This window comes from Cariama cristata, unplaced genomic scaffold, assembly GCF_000690535.1.
Source record: "Cariama cristata isolate BGI_N322 unplaced genomic scaffold, ASM69053v1 scaffold15693, whole genome shotgun sequence".
Taxonomy (NCBI): domain Eukaryota; kingdom Metazoa; phylum Chordata; class Aves; order Cariamiformes; family Cariamidae; genus Cariama; species Cariama cristata.
Genome location: NW_009610265.1, coordinates 1 through 21997, shown reverse-complemented (window position 1 = coordinate 21997; position 21997 = coordinate 1).

Sequence of the window (21997 nt, the reverse complement as noted above, 5' to 3'; positions counted from 1 at the left end):
TATGCTGTGCTGTACATAGTTTTTAAGCAGCTCTCAATCAATTTATCTATATACACATGCAAAGAAATTGGAAAAGAGAATATATATACATATACAGGCTAAAGTCAAGATAGGTGTTATTTTTCATTTTCTTCTCTCATTAGCATAGTTCCACTACCATTCAGTCCCACTGGTGTAGCTGAAATTACATGTGGCAATAAAGAACAGAGTAGAGCTACTGATTTAAAGAAATCTTTTTTTCCTCACATGTAGCATTATCAAGTGGAGCTATGACAAAGTAGTGGTCAAGGGTCTTCACAATCACATTTCATTTTGACCTCTGATCTACCTCCTCTCTGTAACAGACCATCACATACCACAGCTGCTAACCCCTTTGTACTGGAAAATCAGTGCACAGACTTAACTTTTATACCTGCTGGATGGAGAGAACACTTTACTGCTGAATAATGCAACAAAATCACATTTTATCCAAAAAAACTTGTATATTCCCTACTCCCCAGCAGCAATGAAAGCAATCCTCCCCTGCCTTGACTGACTTAAATTCTGTAGAATCTGCCTTTATCCTGGGTATGTTTAAATCGAGTAAGAAAAACAAATTTTCTGTCACTGGTAACAATGTTTCTATAGTTGTACACAGCCTGTAAAAAGTTGATTGCAAGAGTAAATCCCTTCCATCCTTTTTTGTCTGCTGGTTCAGAAAATGACTTTTCATTGTATCTCTCAAGGCCTAGAAATCCTTGATCCCAAATCCACTGTCTCAAAGACGCTCCTTATTGGCACGATGAGCCTCAAGAATTGGTAATGTCCCTAACTTCTCATCTTTTACGTGCCTGTACCCCATATTAGTATTGGTTTATAAGGATATGCCTTTGTGAAGAGCTATGTATCGAGGTTTGAGCACCATCAGTCAGATGGAAGAACGTTTCTCTCACAATGAGCTAATGATTTGTTTGTAGTCCAGTGAAGCAACCAGCCTGTATGCCATCTGGAAAGGAGATGACTGCCTAGCTAACATCTGAAATACATCAGCATTTCTACAGTAAGATAAACTGTCACTTGTCCTGTACAAACTGACCTCTAAGAAAGTGATGAATTACAGGGAAACTTGAAGAGAAAGAGAGGGAATGCTTGAATCTGAACAGAATTCCAAGAAAAGTTTGGCCAGTTATCACACACAAGTAACCCCGAAACAGACTTTTGTTTCAGTGACATTTAAATCCAAAGCAGTGGGTTTTGTCCAAGAACTGGATCCTAGCCATAAAGCACCAAAGTATTCTGACTGCTTGTTAGCTGAAGATGAGCTAAAATACAGGTAAATATAAAGATCTGCTTTTATTTCTTTTGGCTTGCCTCTGTACCTACTAACTTTGCTGTCTATATTTGGCGTATGTAAATAAATTTTCCCTCCACTTTTATCTTATGGGGGATTTTAGGTTAGCTGGCAGTAAATAAAACATTCTGCTCTGATGGGTGTGGATGATCGTTAAGACATGGGTATTGGACTCATTTTCAAGGTGCCAGTACCCCACCACAAGTAATAACAGAATAAAGAAAAAGTGAGAAGGACCTCCTTTTTCTAAGCTGTTCTGCCTGGCTGGAAAGCTGGCAGTGCAGTGTCACTGTGGAGGAAATGTCATCCCCATGATTGATGTCGGCTGGAGATAGCCCAGCACACAAGAGACCTATGGGGAAAGTGCCAGGACCTTGGTTATCACCCCAGCCTCTTCAATGATTCATGTCATAGTACTCCATCTCCATCTGGGCAAGAACCTGATACTTACACATATATTCCTAAACTGCATTAGAAATGTTTTGAACATCCCCTGGTATTGAATGTTCCTGTTCCTTGCCTGACAATGACAAGAGATACTTCTCCCTCTGAAAAAGTAGTCATCAGCCACAAGTGCAATGTATGACAAGGCTGCGATGTAGGCAGCCATTTCCCATACTTCCTCTCTTTAAGGGGCTTTACTAGCTTGCTTATCATCACTGTTCTTTCCTAAGATTATCAATACAACACAAACATCCAGATAAACGGAAAAGTAAAGCTTTGAAAGGTTACATAGCTATGTATGTACTCTGTATCATGTTTGATTAGAGAAGTCTTTTCTAACAATTTCAGACTTTCCATTTACAGTACTCAAATATTTGTGGTGACATTCCAAATGTTTAGAATGTGGATTCCTTCCTATTTCACTAGGAACTCTAAATTAGACCCTTACTGAAAAGACCAATCCAAACAAAATAAAAACCATTTCCATAGAAAACTGATCCACAAAATGGCAGTGTTCACTGCGTGGCCAATGCAATATTTCATGATTTTTCATTTTCACAGAAACAATTTCCACGTGCTCAGTTACCAGCTACAAGTGAATCCTGAGATCTCTCTGCATGCCACAGCATGAAACTGATGATCTACATTCAATTCTAAATGCCCAGCAGGTCTATGTTCTGATATGCCTTGGTCTCTCACCCCATTTTTCTTCAAAAACTCAGGCTTCTTTGAAATGTGCCCACTTCATGCACGTGTTTTCAAGCTTTTATTCTATACCATAAATACCTGGAAAACAAGATGACAGACAGTACAAGAAAAAAAGCTATGAAGTTATTTTTAAAAAGTCAAGCTTGGCAGCATATTCTGGAAAATGCCAAAGGGTTTGTGGAATAAATTCCATTTGGCAAGTTTAGAGATAAAAGAACCCAGCTGCTTTCAAACAGCAAAATGCACCACTAAAAAGTCTCTAAAATTGCAGAAATATCTTAAATCAACAAAACATATCATCCTCCCACACAAAACAAGAACAGCAGCAACAAAAGAACCACAAAACATTCCTATTTAGATAGACTTCAATGCTAGCCGAAGTATGTCTGTTCCAGGCAGTTTGTCAAAGAATACACTTATATACAACAAAGGGCATAGGGTTGAGGGATTTTATGATGCTTCAGGCTATTACAAAGCTAGGAAAAGAGATGAAAGCAGTCATGCTGCTGAGGGATCTAGGATAAGGAACCAGGCTGAGCCATATGATGATTGGAATCCTTTGCAAAAGCATTTCTATCCACTTGATTAGACTCTTTCAATGCCGGTATCGCTGAACAGAAGTTATTGGTTTAGCACCTGATTCAATGCTCACTGAAATCAGTTGTGACTTTCTACTACCTTTAAAAGGTCTTTGGATCAGATGCTAAAGGAATAAAATCCATCTATTTATGTATCTTTTCTTCCAAGTTTAGGCACAACCTGTTCAACTCTTTCATGATATGTAGGGCATGTAAAACACACTTCTAGCAAAACTGGAACTTGGAAATACCTAAGACAGGGACTAGCTCTTTCATTGGAATAGGAGAAAATATGCACAGAGGAGTGTGCAGAAATGGCACCAATACTGCCCTTTTGATTCTAAAGAGAACCCGTGTTTTCAGGCTGTTGTTCCTTGTCATTGTTCCTTCAACAGAATACCCACTGCCGCAGGTTTCCAGCTCTGCTCCCCACAGCCACAGCCCCTTGGCAGAAGGTAATACCCTGCACAATCCAACTCTGTGACTGCACTCCAAAATCCATTGCAAAATGGGTTGGCCCGACTGAAATGTGAACATATTTTATTTCATTTTCAAATGGGCCATTTCTTAGATCTAGGTTTGAAGTCAGTCACACTAGCACAAGTAAGGGTAAGGTGGCTTCCAGTAAACAGAGACAAATGAGCCACTGGAAGCTACTGACAGAATACTATCCCAGGAAAACAGCCTGGATGTCCAGAAACCCAGCAAGGAGTCCTTATGGGAAGAGTCGTCCTTGTAGGTAATTAACAATCAAAGGTAACAACTTCACTAACCAAGAAGCAAAATGAATAAATATTCTACTGAGAGTTCCTTTCATCTCTCCTTATCTCCTGATAATACTACATTATCAGTTATGCAGAGCTTTGAAACTCAGATTTCAAGTTGGTAATTTCCAGCTAGTCTTCAAAATGACAGACATTAAATCTAAGCAAAAGCAGTTCAGTAACTTTGCAATATGAAAAATAAACATAAACTTCTCCATTTCTAAACATGTACACACGAAGAATGTAAAAGAGACTTGTGCTGAAATGGCTGGAGATAGAAGGCACAAATTTGGCAGGCAAGATGACTAAATAAGAAGAAATGCCTTCACATTTTCCAATTAAAATGGGATTTGCTTTGATTGATCTGCTGCAAATCAGTCTTTGTCCTTTATCAAGGGTTTTCCCTCAGCTTGAAAGGAAGCAGCTAAGGAACATCATGCTGTGCTTGTGTACAATTAACTTAGCCAAGCAATGAAACACTCAGAGAAGAAACAGAGCAGCCCTGTCTGCGATATGTAGATTTTTGTACTGTGCTTACACAGCGCTGAACATCCAGTACGGTAAAAGCACTGTAGCTCCCAAGATCTGTGTATTTATTATATCCTATTTACACATCACCTCCACAGTCTGTAAAATACCTGGATGATTTACCAGAGCCAAAACATCATAGAAAGTTGTGTTCTATTCAGTAATCAATACAGGCACTAGGGCTTCAATCCACAAAGGGATACCTATGTGTCCCTATGGATCAAGCTGTTTATAATTAGGGTGAAAATCACTTCACTACAGAGGGTTTGTGGCATTTCTTACACATTACCTCAGCCCTATGATTTCAGATGTCTGAAGAGCTCCAAGGTGATCTATTAGAGATTTCATCTTATACCTCCTCCTACACATGACATGTCTTTTTCCAATAGTACACTTGGCCTTTAATTTGCCAGCAACTGCTTTGTTAGAAAAAAGTCTGACTTTTATCACTTTGTCATATGGCATTGCTGAAACAACATTACACTACTTCAACATCAAACTGACATGAAGCACCTTCTTGTAACCATACTGAAGTAGCTTTAATGTTTTTCCCCATAGATTTCTTTAGGTAATAATGAGCTTTACTTTTGATGCTCTAGTCTTTATAGCACTGGACATTTATACTCAAATGGATAAGATGCACAGCAGCAGAAAATAAGACTTTATTTTTTATGTTGGCTGGACTGAATCTTCTCAGCATGTCTAAGTAAGATTGACTAAAAAAAGGCATTATCTTTACATCAGATACATGCCCTACAGGCAGACTAATTTCTATACTTCCAGGAATTTAGTTTGAGATTTTAAGCACCAGTGCTGGAGCTGGCTGAACACTATTTGCTGGCTGACACTAATTTTGATCTTCTCTAATTCACAATTATTCACAAATATTTCCCACTGTCGAGGAACATATTTTGTCCCTGTATGCTTTTGCCAAACCGTTTGGTGGCCCATTTTGCAGACACTGATTGCTCATGAACATACCAGCTACTGACCATTTGAGTTATATGTATGCTTTTCATCCATTGCCTTTTTTGCTGAGTGGGTGGCTGAAACTTTCATGGAAAATAATTGATAGCAAACAGAGAATGGATTTCTATGACTAATCTTTTGGGATTTGCAAACATCTACATGCAAGTTCCACCACTGTACAAATATTGAAGACTGGCAAATAGCAGAGCCACCACAGTCTTCAAGAATGTTGAATTAAAATAATTTAATTGTTATTATATTTACAAGAGTTCCCTTTTCAACTATCTTGCCAGCCTTAACCACTATTTTCCATAGCAATAGTAGCTAAAAAGACAGCAGCAGATCCATGCTAATGGCCTGCAGGGAAAATACTGAGAAATAGGCTTTTCTTCCACCTTCAGCTAATATGCAATCTGGAGTCTGGACCCATATTCCTTTCAGATGGGGGGATCATAAACTATGTCTTCAAGTATCTCCAGTTTGGCCTACTACAAATGTCCAGATTCTTCCTGCTTGCCTTCCAAGCAGGCTACGAGCACGTTAACCTCAGTACTGCGGAGCTCCTGCTGGCTTCCCATCTAGCAAAAATCACACACATTTTAAGCCCTTGTTCCTAATCTAAAAGGAAACTTTGATTATTAGGAACTGGCTATATGGAAACCATTTAATTGTTTTTTTTTTGCAGCACTCCACTGCCATAACAACAGCCCTTGCAGATACAAACTATCCAAAGTTCATCAGGAAAAACTGTCAGGAGCTCAGGGCTGAGTATTTTTACTTGACATGCTTGAGCTCTGGAACATAACAACAGGAGGAACTGGCATGAGTTTAAATATACAAACGAAGATGCTTATGACACACCTTTCCTCATATTGCAAGCTCTTCTGCAGCCACGAGTGCAGAATGCACAATAATCTCACAGAAGGACAATAGAACCTCTAAAAACACAACAGAATAAATATCAACAGCTAAGCACAACGATGGTAACATGCTCTCAAAAAGCAGGGCACAGACAGGACTTCAGTGCAGAGTGCATCAAGTACCTGGCACAGCTGATCTAGCTCAATCTGCTAAGGGTCTCTAGACCTCCAAAGCATTGACGGTGAGCTTGATTTATCAGAACTAGAGGGAAATGACAGCACAGGGGTAAAAATCCTAATTTACGTCAATGTAAAATGGAGCTCGCTACTGTTACTCCAGCTGAAGAGCTAGAGCTCTGTGCTCCCAGTCCAGTCAGATGATATGTATAAAAATAAAAAAGGCATGCAAGTGGTCCCCTTACTTACAAGGTCTATGCTATTGACAGCAGGATGAGTGCCTGGCTACAACAAAGGTTTGGGTAAGGTTACTGATCACGGGCCTCCGAGAGCGTGCATCAAAGCTGCTTTTAGTAGTAGGAGTCCCCCGGTATAAGCATTTGCTACTATCAGGCTCAAGACAAAGCACCTATTCAGAGACTTTCATTCACCCATTTCAAAAGGGTTTACAAGGGTGGCTGATAAGAATTGGCTGTGCTTCACTGCTGAGGGCAACTGAGGCACTACAGAAATAAGACTTACTCCCCCCCCCCGCCCCCCAAAATGGCTGCTTCTTTCAGTGCCCTAATGTTTTTATTCCAGGGTTAAGCTATTGAAAAGAATGAATATTAGAGGTAGTGGTATTCCCCTAAACAATCCTGTCATCACAGCAGGCATTCAGCTTTTCTGAAAACATTACCAGAGCCAGAAGATTAACACTTCAAGCTAAATACCCAGGTCTGAGCTCTTTTGAATACGTTGTCCTGTGTCTAAGGCCACAGTCACACAGAAAGTCAGCGGTAGAGTCAAACTCCATAACTCCTCATGCCCCTGTCTTAAGCCATCTGGGGCATCTCTCCTGTGTCACGCTGCAGGCATACCCATATGGAGGAAGCTAGACCTGCTAAAAATTAAAGTCCTCGGGTGGGAGACTCTCTGGGTCATTCACCATACCATTCAGTAGTGGCAATGAAAACGCAAGACCTTTTGTAAAAAATTACAGTACTTTAAACTTCACAGTGATTTTCCTACCCAGGAAAAGAAAATGTAAATATTTTAGCATAATACCTCATCAACCAACTTTCAAAAGAATAAGATTTAAAATTACCTTTAAACGGGTGTAGCTGGTATTCTATTTGAAAACCTACTTTTTCCTTCTTCCAAAGAGCTTCATTTCCCTTGTTGCCAGGGCTTGTGTTTCACCTCAGGCTTGTCATAATACTCAATTCTTTATAGTTTTGCATTTTTCTCCTCCAGGGGCATTCTTCTGTCAGCTCAGCAAGACTTTTTTCATTATGTATTCTCTTTTTTGTTCTTTTTTTCCCTCTCAGGCCCTCTCTCTCCTATGCTTATATTTACTACCTATGACCATGTTTTACATTTCCTCACTATTACTTTCCTAGGGTTTCTTTAATCCCATCTATCCCATTTTGTAAGGAATACATCCATATTGCTTACTTTTCTCCCTCAGGCATCCTTCCTCATCTCCATGCAGTTGTCAAGTCATTCCATCTCTTTTTTCTTTCAATCTTTTTCCTCTTCAGCTTTATATCACCCTCCTCTGCTCCTATCACTATCAAACCCATAAATTGTTTCTGGAGTCCACAGGCTAGGCAGTACCCATTTCTTTGAAGTTAGCATCCATTCAGGAAAGGAAAGATCTCTGTCCTTCCCTAATGAGAAATTATTCACATTAAAGCCCCAAAATTGCTGTCTGACAGCTGTTTGAGACCAAGGAGACACCACTGTGGGTGCAGCCTGCTCTTAGGAGATTTAAGAAATTGGGGATTACAACATTTCATCAATACTAATCCTGTACTGATCTTTAGAACAACTGCAGTTAAAAGTTTCCATTCTGACTGATGTAACTTGGGCAACTACAAATTTTATTTGCTTCAAAAGCCTAATCTCAACAGTGCAAGGAGTCATTGGTTATGTCATATCCAGACTAGCTACTAAACAGGCAACGTTAGAATCCAGTAGGTCTCTCTTCGGCAGAGCAAAGCTGTCAGGTCAGTACCCATAACAGGTGAAGGAAAAAAAAATGGAAAACCAGCTTCTGCAGATAGAGCTAACTTAAATACCACTGGAACATATCCATTGGAAGATATCCATTAGTCCAAGAGAACTTCAAGAACTATAAGGTGCCATCAGTAAACTGTAACTACTAACCCCAGTGACAGGCATACATGTATTTTCCTCTACCACATTTATCCAAACAAATCAGCACACAAGCACACATTAGATGGGAAATTCTCTTTAGAGCACAGAAGGAGGTTTACAGCCTCTGACTTTCCAGGCCAGGGCAGGTGCAGAGGGCAGAGTCACCATTAGTCAAGCTTGGCTGGCAGGAGAGGAAAAGGAGATGCTATCAAACAAAGGCAGCGCAGCTCTTCAGACAACAGCAGCCAGTACAAGAGGCAGTTCGAAAAAGGCAGTTCAGGAGCTGGCCATGATTTTAACATTTGGTCCTAACGAGCCGGACTGAACTTTCTCCAGCACAGTTGCGCTTAATGCCGTTTTTCTGGATCGCAGCTGCTGTCCTGGTCTAAATATTGTAATAATTCCACATTCTCCTGCCTCGTGTAATTAACTTGACTTTGTGGTTTTGCAAAGACCGCTATTAAAACAAAATCAAGCTGGTTAACAGTAGCAGTAGTGTTTGTATTACTGCAGCATCTCTACAACTGAGTCATGCATCAGCATTCCAGTGTGTTGAGGCTGTGCTAAGGAGGATGAAGAAACATAATGGAGTACACAGCATACGTCACAAGATGGAAGCACTACATCTTTCTCCGGCTTGGCAATACAGCTCAACATTTCACACTTGCATCTTTGTGGACACACGATTTCCTGTTGCCCACTGAATAGTAAGTAGCCTGGGGACCAACCCACAATGCTGAAATATTACTCATCTACTCAGATATGAAGCCACCTTCCCCAGGGCAGGGCCTGCTGCAGGGAGGGAGGTGACTATTGCAGGTACTCACATGGTTCCCATCAGAGTAATACTGAAGCAGCTCACTGTCCCTTATGTACTCATCACTGTGACACCTCTGTCTAGAGAGGTAGCCTAGGTCCTGAAAGACCTTACTGACAAAGCACCTTGCCCAAGGCGATACAAAAAAACCCACACAACAAAAACAATCGATGGCAAAGAAGGAACTGAATTCTCTGAACAACCTTTCCTTACATCACACTAGGTTTGCATGCCATATTAAAAGCTACGATGCAAATGTTCACAGAGCACACCTAATTTCTTCCTTTTTAAAAAGAAAAGTGTAAAGGTAGTGGTATGCTACCAAAAAATTTTTGTAATCTCCATTGTTTTAAAATAAGCCAAGAAGTTTTAAGCTTTTTTGGATTGGGTCGGGGGGTGGAGTTCAAAGGCCCTGAACACTACAGGGTTTCATAGCTCTAGAGAAGGACCGAAAACTATCAGTGTAAAGTTTTAAGGCCTTTCCATTTTCTTAATTGTGTTTCATCTAAAACAGTTACACCATTTCCCAAGTAGCTGCTATATAATCATATTTGCACTTGCACAGCTTTTCCTCCATGTTTTTTATATAGCAAACAAAATTTTATTAACCACATTTGACCAGAAGCTGAAACCCAAAGAGAATAAATAAAAATTCATGCAGCAAGTCATCTGAGGCTGCAAGAAGGCAACTCAGCCTTACAGAAACATCATGTGGGCCCTCTGCCTCCTGTGCCATGTTTTTTGCTCGGCATGAGAGCAGTAGGGACCATGTGCATGGTCTGCTGGGAGATCAACAGTGACAGCTAGGCAGCAAGTCTGTCAGTGAATATAGCAAGAATCAGAATTTTAAGCAGCCAGAAAAACAGTTTGAAAACCAGAAAGGGAAGAGGTGGTTTGAAAGCCACTGTAATACTCCATTCACAACAATGAGCCCATAACTGAATTTTCAATTAAATGAAAAGTATTTGCTTTTTTTACATTTAGATAGAAGTGTTCTGTGAGCTGAGGCTTTGTCCACAGAGGAATAAATATTAGGTGAGGGTGGAGGATGAAACAGTAGTGAGTTGGCCCATTTAGGTCTTCATTTAAGGGAGTACTTGGTACAAACCAAAGTTTGGTTTCAGTCTGGGTGCCTCCCAGATTTTGTTTCTTACATTTTTGCTCTCCCTACACATAGTTTTCCCATTCAACTCAAATATTTTTTCCTCTTACTTTTCAAATCTACATTCAAATATTTAACCTCTCTTTGTCTAGTTGCACTGGTCTTTGCTCGCTTACTTTGACCCCACTCACACTTCTTTCTCTACCATTTTTGTTTGCAGTCTCTAGAAAAGGATCATTATAAATTAAAAGTTTGGTGAAGACTCATTCTATGATTCAAGGAAATAATAGTTCTGAATGAAACAGTCTAATATGTTTAGAATCAGACAGTGATCCCTGATCTGAGTGCTAGCCTATTTATTTACTTAACATTTATTTATTTATCTTCACTTTATAAATAATAAATTATCTTCACTCCAAAAAGTAACCATGGTGATCATACCAGAAAGTACCTCTCTGCAAACATACTGTCGTTGCATATTTACTGGGAAGCACTTGGAAGAGTAACTTGCGCAAGCATGCATCATGTGTTATGTGTTCAAGATAAGTTTAAACACTGTTTATATCTTCCATTTTATATCCTGTTATCTTTGTCTGTGTACTAAGAAGATTTAAAATCTCCAGATCATTCTTTAAGTGCAATAACAGATTAGCAAAAAAAATTGTAAGGCTGTGAGAAAAATATTTAGCAGATACATTAACATGAATCCTCCATGCAGTAAAAACATAATGAACTACAAGAATATAAATTACTATTCAAAAGATTTTAGTATATGTGTCTTGTAGGCTTCTAACGCAATTATTTTTAAAATATCTGCTCCTTGAAAATGAAATGCATGATAACTTAAGTGTAATCTTACTTTCTGTATGTTTTCTGCATGTAAAATACTCCTGTGTTTCTGTAAATGAACCCCAGTGATAATAAACAAACGCCACAAAAATAAACACAAAGTAGTTATAAGGAGTCCTTGCTGAGCCAAGTCATTCCACTGGTGAGCATTGCAAAACAAGGAAAGTGTTACAATATTTTATATGCCCCACATCCAAATTTAAGCAACTCCTCTTTGAAACTGCAGACAAGAAGAGCTCACGGACCATGAATTTTCTCATCAGTTCATGACCTGTCTCCAGTGCTGTTTCTTTGCTTTCAGACCAAGAGGAGCAGGCCATTTTACAGACCACATTCAGCTGCAGACAAGAGGTAAATAAGCTCATCTGCTCTCTTAACAAGAAGAAACAAAATTGTTGAGTACCTACCTTCTCCTCATTTTCTTGGTTCCAGCTCCTCCGAAGTCCTCAGCCTTGCAAAACTCCCCCAGCCTGCGTGACCCCGCAACAGACTCTTGAGTGATTCATTGTGGCAAACTTCCTTCTGTTCAGCTTCAGTTTATGTGGCCAGACTGGCTGAGGTGGGGAAAAAAAAAAAAAAGGAAAAAATAAGAAGTGGAGGCATTGATAGAAGAAACTAAAACCATCTTAAGAAACAGTGGGTCTGGTTAAGGCACACTGTTCTTTCACCATGTCAGAGAGTTAGTTTACTGACTGTTGACTTTGGCTGTAGGTCACTAGGGTGCTAATGCCAGGCAAGGCAAAAGGCATCTTGTCCTTTGATAGGATTTAAGGGTAATCTTCCAGAGAAAGAGTGAGAACAGTTACTAGCATTTGGGGCTGTGATTGCTAATCCAGCAGTGATGCATGACTGATTTATTAACTGTTTCACTCACAGAAACAAATGGAAGAAGGTTCTGCCAAGAATCTGCCGTTCTTTGATGGAGACCACAATGTCTGAATCCCTTTCTCAGAGCAAAGCCGTGGCGAATGCTGAGCCTGTGTTTTGCAATGAGGGATTAATTCTGTCTTAATACATAATCCCATATGCTCACAGAGGAGAGAGTGCTGCAGAGAATTTTAAAAAAGCATGCAGAAATATACCTAGTGTGTTATATATACTTACAAAGAGGAAGAAATATTTCTGCATGCATTTTTTCCCATTTATCAACATCATCAATAGCTAAACTAGGTCACATGTCAAAAATAAGCCATTAGTGCTTCCCCTACTTCTTCCCCTCCACCATGTTGTAGGTTACTCTTCAACAGGTCTATGGGACCTAGAAGAACACTGAAGCCTCTTACACAAGAGAACATTCTCTGCCCCAAGAGGCTTACAATCCACCATTCACCATACCACAACAGCTGCATGAGCAGCTCAGACAAAAATCCTTCATTTGCAGCGTTCTGTAAATTCCCATCCCGCAGGCACCTATTTGCAGGTTGCAATGATATGTCCAGGAAAAGACTTGCTGATCTACACAGTGACCCAAGGACAAGGATCAGAGGTAGAAGTTTCCACCCTGAAGGGACAGGTGTGTGATGCTTAGCTTTCACATACCCAGGTCCTTTATCACACAGAGCATTGCGCCTTTTAAGTTGAATTCATGTCACACTTTCAGAATTCTTCCCAAGTCTGAGTAACCTACTCAGGTATCCTAAATGATATCTACCCCCTATTATGGCTTAAGACAACACTGCTTTTGAAATAAGGACTATTAACATTTGCATTATGTCTTTATGCCAGGAAGACTTCTCTGGGTTGTCAGTTTAATTGTTAATTACTTTATGTACCAGATACCTCATAAAAACAAGTCAAGACGCAGATCTTAGTTCAAACAATCTGCATTCAGCATTATATAACAAGTGAGCTGGCAACAAACAAAATAAATGAGACTGAAACAGAAAGAGAGGAGGGGAACACAGCCTATAAGAAAGGCCAAGAGTTATCTAGGCCTTCAGCCTGATCCATATAGCCAGAGCTCTCTGCCTGTATGAATCCCGCAACAGCTAGACATCATTGCTGAGCCTTCTATCACATTTTCCCCTTCAACTCCTGCCTTCAAGTTTAACAGAAGGTGTTATTAACTTCAAAATGCAACCTACTGCTCTTCACACAGCAGAAGACCTCTGTTCAGCAGTCCATTCGCTGGATAATTTGAACAGTCAAAGTTGGCCTGAAAGTAGGCAGAGTTGGCCACACCGCATCAGCTGCACAGGGTGTGCAACCAGTGTTCCATTATAAGGTATCTGCATAGAGACATCACTTACAAGCAATCAAAAAAAGGCTAAAGATTAAGATCCCCCCCAAATTTTTTTCTTTTTTTTTTCCCCTAGGACATTCATTTAAAACTAAGACTTGAGTAAGAAGTTGCAAACTGTGGGCAAAATAAGAAAAGCACTTGCATACTGCTGCTCTCTCAGCAAGTCCTCTCACTTGCACTGTAGGCAGTTTCACTGCTGATGTAAGAGCCCTGCCTAATGCCCTGCACCGCACCTTGCTTTGGCTTGTACTGTGTGATATTATGTTGTGCTTCATCTTCACAATTAATCTCAATGACTTTTTCAGACAGATTTGCACCTGTCCTCTGCTAATTTATGAATCCTGCAAGCTGATCTAGGTGTCAGAACATCTACTCAATTAGTATACTGGCTTATTGTGGTTAAGTAGTGACCTTAAAAAGCAGCAGAGAAATGACAAAGTGTCTCAAGATGGCCACGTGTCATTAAAAATTGGGATAATGGCATAACATCAAGAAGTTTTCCCTCCACTGTTGGTCAAGGTCACAAGCCTGCTTTTCTCTAAGGAAGAGAAAGGCCTAGAAATAAATAGCTATAGGATAGCTTAGCAGAGGGAGGTACAGGAGCAGGGCACGTCTCAGGTGGAACAAGACAGCAAGTCAGTGAACAAGTCTGGCCTACCTCAGTCTCTACCAAGAGCAGCCCCGCAGGGTAACAGGTTAAGCCAAGTAGAAAATTTTATCCTAACAGTCTGGTTTCCCACAAAGTATACAGCCTCCAAACTCCATTATAATCCCACTTTATTCTCTTTCGCACAACATTATCTGTCAAGAATTAAAATGATTTAGTAGGTACGCAAGGTAATTACTTTGTAGAAATTCACTAAAGTTAAATTTAAAGAGTTGCTTAATTTTCTTCTCCAGTACAGATAGTACCTTTTTCCTTACTTCGCTGGTACATATCCAGCACCAGGCTAATTTAAAACACTGAGTCCTTATCAACTGTGTCTCCCTCTAGTATCCTAAACTTACAGCACACTCCTTCCCTTTTTTCCTCCACATTCACAGAAAGTAAAACAGCATTTTACTCTCTTTTATTTGAAGGCTCCATACAAATTGTTCCTTTAAGGCCTTTATTGCCTTCAGAGGAGCAAAGCCATAAACATCCCTTAGCTGTAGTGCTCAATACTTGAAAATTCATACTGACTATTTGCATCTTTCAATACCAGAGTCCCTGGCAGTGCTACCAGGAACCTCAAAAACATAGACACAAAACATCAAATTAATCAACACGAACACTGTAATCGCTCAACACCAAAATATTTAAATGTGAACATTTAAATGGTATATCCCAGGACTCATGTCATTTATTGCACATGATGATTTTATCTTCCTGTATCAGTCCAGTCAGACTTAGACATGTTATTTCTAGCAAAAAAATCATGTAGAAAAAGTGGCCTAGCCTATTGCACAGAGTACTGTAGTACCCAAGAAGTGCAGCTGGGTAATTTGCAGTTTACTCTTAGGTCTGAAACCATCCTACACAGACAGGAAGAGAAATTGAGAAGGTTAACTCCCACTGACCTGTCAGCTTCTTCCTTACAAAGCACACTGCACCTTCAGGGTTGAACAGTCTTCACACACAGATCTGAACAGCTCTGTAAACATCTGCGCATGGTTCATCAATTACCCTTCCCTGCCTTCTGTCACCAAAGTTTAGGGGGAATTTGCTTGTCTCGCTGGAGAGTGACTTTTTCTGGAATAAAAGTCTATGTCTTTCCTTTGTTCCATGCTTAGAAAGAGAACAAACAAACATGGCCAGGTTGTTAATCTAATCTAAAGCCTTACCAGAGACTTTTTACCTCCATTTTTACTGGACTTTGTTTAATTTCACTAGCTCCCGAAAGACTTTCAGGTTTGTTGTTGCTCAGTGCTTTGAAGCTGTGGCACAATGCAAGATAGCGCAGAGATTTTGGAGTCTCCTCAGTATGAACTGCTTCCACAACCAGCCTAGTTCAGTACCCAGGGATGACTTTACTTAGCAGCTAGGTATACATCATGTCCTTGGGACAAATCCTACATGTTTTCAAAGGGCAACTTTGAATCTGATTGTCATCTCAATCCTGTCCGTGTAAATGAGAAACTATTTCCATTAGCACTGAAGAACAACTGAACTAGAGGCTGGATTTAGTGAGATTCACACAAATCAATCATCAGCCCTTTCAGGCAGGGCCTTTTTTTTCCCTCCGATTCTGTACCACAGCTAAGCAGCTAGCTCACAGCACCCTGACCAGCAACAAGGGCTTCTAGGCACAAGAGAAGAGAGGGGGGAGAAAGGCAGAAACAGAAGTATGCGTAGGGAGCCCCATCTGCCAGCCAGGAAGGAAAGATAAATTGCATGAAAAGGATCCATGGCCTAGAGGAGGTTCTCACATTATCATTTACAAAATGTTACAGCTTTGATCTATAATCCATGCTCTCTTATTCCTCCTCCTCCTTTTACATCCATGAGCACTTGTAATCCTTTATCTTACTTGGAGTCAGAGCTGTGAGTCTGGGGAGACCAGATCTTTGTAAAGTGCTTTACACTTTTGTGGCAGCATTAAAAAAGACAGCTTTCCATGACTGTATTTTTCCGTGGGAGGAGAATTCCTCTCCCAAAGCAGCAGGTATTGCCCACTAACTCTATCATTATAGAGCACTTGGAGATCCTGGACTGAAAACAAGTGCAGAGTATCAGTACTTACATTTTAAAACCCAAGAGACCATCTTCTCTTATTTTAATGTAACTGATAGGGCTTCCCAGGCTCTTCACAGATAGCAAAAAGGACTGACCAGAGGTTTTGTTTTAAAGTTACCAGAGTGTCCTCGAAAGTAAAGCAAAACATACCTGCAACCAAAGTGTCATACAAAAATCAACCACTATTTCTTTAGGACTTACGGGGCCAAATCCCGCTTAATGAGGCAACCCAGGCTAACGCTAAGAATCAATGAGTTTGACCCATGGCATTCTATTCTCTGCAACAAACCAGCTAAAGGTCATGCTCACAAAGATGTCCCTGTTTCATCTGTGGAATGGGTGCACAAAAAAAAGCATTGGAGAGCGGATGGAAGGATGTAGTCAAGAGAAAAAAATTTTGTGAGAATCTAGGCAAAATTCTGGTAAAGTAACTGATAGTGAGGAGAGTTCTTGTCTTAAGAGGGGCTAAACAAGTTCTTATTTCAAATAAGAAGTTGTAAGATGTTTAATTTCCCTGCTGATTCATAATGTTGTGACATTGAAAGCAAGAGGGGGGGATATGCAGTGGAAAGGGGCAACGTTTCCTCTCCTGCTACACAGGAGCTATTGAAGAAAGGGCAGAAACTGAGCTCAAACCTATGCTTCGCTGCCCATAGCATTTGCTGACTGGCAGATAGATACTGAGCAAGTGAAAATGTTTAGGGATTTGACATCCGTTGGCAAGGAGAAAGCTCATCATCTGCATCCCTTGCAGCTGCTGATACTCGGCCAACACACTCCTACTCTGATGTCAGCAGTCTAAATGAGGGCCATACTCTGATAGTTTAATCCCAGGAAATCTCTGCTGAATTATTAGCGGAGGCTCTGACTTCCACAACAACTGCACACTGCGCCTCAAGCACAGAGGAGATTCCCCAGCTCCTGATTCAGGCAGGGAAGATCCTGCAACTATTAAACCCTGGTGCAAAGTTCAAACTTACTTTGCAGACAGATCTGTTTGCACATGTTCACCACCACGAGCCCCCGGTGAGCAGAAAAGAATCTCCCAGTCCCTCAAGTGATTAGAGCTGGGCTATGTCAGTAATAATTATCAAGTGCAGGAAAATGCCATCTTGGTACTGAACAAACATATTCAGAATACATGAAAATACTGCAACAGCATTTCATCTTCCCTCTAGGATCTGGAAAGCTAAAGTTTGTTCAGCTTTCAGTCTCTTGTGGATATAATCATTTTACATATAACTGGAAAACTTGTTCATGACTCATCTGCCTCTATTACCAAGCAGATTTTTTAGTCCAATAGCCAGACATCCATTATGTGGGCTGCTAAGTGATTTACATTGATTGAGTACTGTATGCAGCTCTTGCAAATTTTATATGCTAGCTGTATGGAGAATGAATACTTGCTGACTACGCTCCAAATAGCAAAGAACCGAATTACCTAAGCCACTAACTTCCAGTAAGGAAGCCAGAAATACAGTTGTTGCTTCACTACCTTAAAGAAACATTTGCTGTTTGGATCCTAAACTACCGTAATTTGAAGTAAATCGGAGATTTGCATTATTGAAGAACAAGCCCATGAGTTCAAATCATCTCATTCCTTATGCTCTAGATCTTGTATTCCAGAGTGAGGCCTCGCCCCACACCTGGGAAAGCAGACAAGAACCCAGCTACTTTGGGAATCTGACTGAGTTCTGAGATGGAGCCTCCAAGATGAGGAGCCTGGGAAAAAAAGGTGAATTTCAGGGAGAAACGTAAGGACACTTCTGAATCATCTTGTGATGATAAACTGACTTCTATCATACACAGCCAGAATGAACTTTGGTATGAGGAATGGGTGCTAATAACTGCAGAAGAATTGTTCGAAAAAAGATTTTGGCTGAAAGCAACGTGTGGAGGTTACCTAGTCCAAATTCCTCTTCCACACACGGCTAACTTCACATTAGATATTGAGATCCTGGGCCTTGCCCACTCAAGGTTCAATTGAGATATCACATCTCTGGCCCTGGTTCCAGGGCTCTGCCACTCTCATGGGAAAAAAATTTTTTTCCACGTCCTACTCTATCTTCTCTTGTTGCAATATATCACTGTTGCCCTTTATCCCTTCACTGTGCACCTCTGGGCACTTTTGAGCACACCAGCTTTGTCCTGGTGACAGAGCAGAACCATCACCACAGGCACTGCATAAAGAGCAGTGATAGCAGTGGGCCTGTACAGGTGCAAGACCAAAGGGACATCACCCCCAGAGGAAACAGCTGCAGCTCTACACATTGAGAGCATCCACACATTTAGCCAAGAGCCTCGCTTAATAGCTCATATTGCATTTCAGGGCTCTGACGCACATGTAATTGTCTCACATCACCGCACAGCCCTGCATCTGCAACGCTGCTGAGTCTGTGCTTCAGGGAAGGACTTAGAGCTAGGACTGGAATAACAGGAAAATCAGAAGAGGGTGAAGAACAAGCTTATTCTTTTAAGTTCACAAAGCACCTCTCACACAAAACACTTCTTTCATGAGCAGAGAAAGTCACACAGTGCATCACAGAATTAAATGAAAAAGTCAGAACTTACCCATGGGACTGAAATCAGATCCCTCTGCTCTTGTTCACCGAGCACATTATGAAGACCAATGGTTAAGCGACTTTCCATTCCAATCAATAATGAAATTGCTGTCCATAGTCAGTAAGGTTTTAGCTCCTGTTCCAGACTCTGAAGTATACCCACAAGTACATTCTCCACCAAAAACCATGAGGCAGGAGGCACCCCCTCACACACATCACACTGGTGCACACCTCAAGAGACTCAGCATAGATATAATCTCTTAGGTTTAGCAACACAATTGATACAACTAAAAAAAAAATCATCTCTTTATTTAAATAAACTTTTGCATGTGAGAATCATCTGTCTTCCAAAACACTCACATTATTTTTACAGATATTAATGGATAAGGCTTAACCATATCGTAGAACCTAAGATGGCTGCCTGCACCAGTTCACAGAGTTTGGGAATAGGAAACAGCACACACCACTGAAATTCAAGTTTCCCAGTTAGCAAAAGGTACAGCTCCAACTGCATAGAACAGGCAAAGCAGAAAGAAATTAATTATGAAACTCCTCTTTACAAATGCGATTTGAGGATTCAATCCATATCCCTTTCTTGCTGGAAAGAAAGATAAGGTGCTTTGGAGGATCATTCTGGAGGCCGGTTTATCCACCCATTCTCTCTCCTGCTCTGCATCTTTCAGACTACTTTGTACAGTGGCTAAAAGGGAGGATACGAACAGATGGCTGTTTGCTCCGATAACTCTGTCTGCTCCTAGTCAGATTAATTGGTTACAATCCAGTTAAAGATTATAGCCTGGTAAAATGATACAGACAGTCCTTCAGTTACTCTTCACAGTTCATGTGAGGAGACTAAAATACACGCCTAAGAATGAAAATGGAGTTTCAATACATGCTAGGGATTGTGAAAGACACATTGCTCTAGAGTATTTTTCCTTTTAAAGAGTGTAAAATTTACAGGACCGTGAAGGTCAAATGGAGGCTTAGAGACACAAGGCATTCATGAGGATCAACAAACCCTAGGATATTTGACAGAATAGTATCCGTGTCATGACTACTTTTTGTTTATCCAGGCCTTTGGCATCCAGCCCCTCATGAGACTTAAGGGCTGCAGTAGTAGTATCTAATTTCATACCTCTTCTGATTACGCTGAGAAGAGATTTCCCCTTCAGAAAACTGAGAACACGCCAGAAGACTGAAATATCGTATTGATACTCACTAAAGAGGGGAATGGATTGACCTCAGTAATTACAACCCTCAGTGCAAGGCAAGATAATGGCAAAACCCGTGCAATGCCATTAATAAAGAATGAAAGGACGGGAACATAACCAGGGCTGGTCTACCCGATTATATGGAAAATAGACACCGACTCACAAACCCGACTGCCTTCTCTGAGACTGCGGGATTGATTGCTAACGATAATCATGAAAGTGTAACAACTCCACTACAGTACTTGACATAGTGCAGCAGGGTACTCTACTTAAGAAGGCAGCTCTTATCCTACTCCAATGAAAGCACAATAAATGGATTAAAAATTGGCTAACTGGCAAAATCACAGAGATGGGGGGAAACACGATCAGTTGAGGAAGTTTCTAGTTGGGTTCTGCAGGGTTTCATTCTGGGTACACAGCCCATAAAGATGGGGCTTTTCCTCCCTCTTCTATGAAAGAGAGATGTACATAACACATGTGTATGTTCGTATATGCGATACATACACGTGTATGTTTATCATACTGAGACTGACAAAGGGTAAAAGGACTTGATCATAAGTAAATTCAGCTCAGTAACACATAGTACTCAAGCAAACGCAATGCAGTAAATGTAAGGACAGCAAGTACACGCCTCAGAGCATATTCTAGAAAACAATTAATTTGAAAAGAATTTGGGTTTACACAAAAGTATGAGATTACAGACTTCTGAGGAAGCAAAATGAGCAAGTACAATCCCTGTGCTTGTACTGTGCTGCAGGGGAGGGGAGCAGCAGTGTAAGAGGAGCTAGTTCCTCAGGTCCTTCATTAAGAACCGGGGACGAGGCAGAAAGAGACACGAAGAAAAGGTGGGAGCTCAAGAAAATGCTTTGCAGGAGAGGCCTGTGGAGCTCCAGCTATTCAGGCTACCAAAGGGAAGACAGAGAGATGACTTGGTTACAGTATATAAATCCTTCAAAAGGAGAAAGTGAGAATTGTTAGACAGATGTTTAACACAGAGAAAGACACACAAAAAAAAACCCCAGTGGTTCAAGCCAAGAAAATTAGTTTCTGAAATCAGACAAAGCTGTAATCTACAAGGTGATTAACCAGAGGAGCAAAGTACCTGGGGGAAGATTTCTCATCTTTGCTTGGTGTTTCCAAACCAAGACTGAACGTCTTCATGGAAAAGAGAAGCTTTAGTCTGACTCTTCAGATCAAGGGGAAAACAAAACTGAGATTCTGCCAAAAGCACCAGTTTTCAGCCTGTGGTGCGTGCCCATAGTTTACTTCAGAAGTTGCGTGATCCCCTTGCAGCGCCGAGACCCAAGTCTCTTATCAGTCACCTACACTCAGCTAAGATTCATCTTCTCCCACTACCAAGTCTCAGGTTTCTTTACACATACTCCACATATCTTTAAGCAGGTGGGTGAGTAGGCATGGCCATTTTTAATGCATGTCATGAAAGAAAAAGTCACATTTTCAAGCAGGTGTCTAAAACCCCAGGGAAATGCACATCATCCACATGACGAACAGCTATAACACATCCCAACACAGGCTTTGAACTGCTCTCAACCCTGACCTCATCTCTTCCTCTGCTACTAAAAGATGCACAGCTTGTGCCAGGCCAATACATGTGTTCCACACTCCCTGCCTCTCAAATAAAATTAGTGAAACAGATGACTTCACTTTTTTTTTTCTTTTTTTAATCTGAAGAGAAATCCCAGGATCCTACTAAAATTATTTTTTTATTAGATCACATCCTCCGCTGTAACTTGGACACTACCTCCGCCCCGGCGGGCAAGAAAGCCTTCAGAAACACACCCTGCAAACCCTTCATCTACAGACTGTTTTGTTCCTGTCAAGCAGCTTGCACCTATTTGGGAACACGAGGCCACAACGTGCCTCACGACATACTCTCTCAACACTTCGTACAAACATTCAGCCTCCCCCCTGATTTTCACCCTACATGAAACAGCTGCAGGGTTAAGTTGTCATTCATGGATGCAACTCCCCCCCTCAG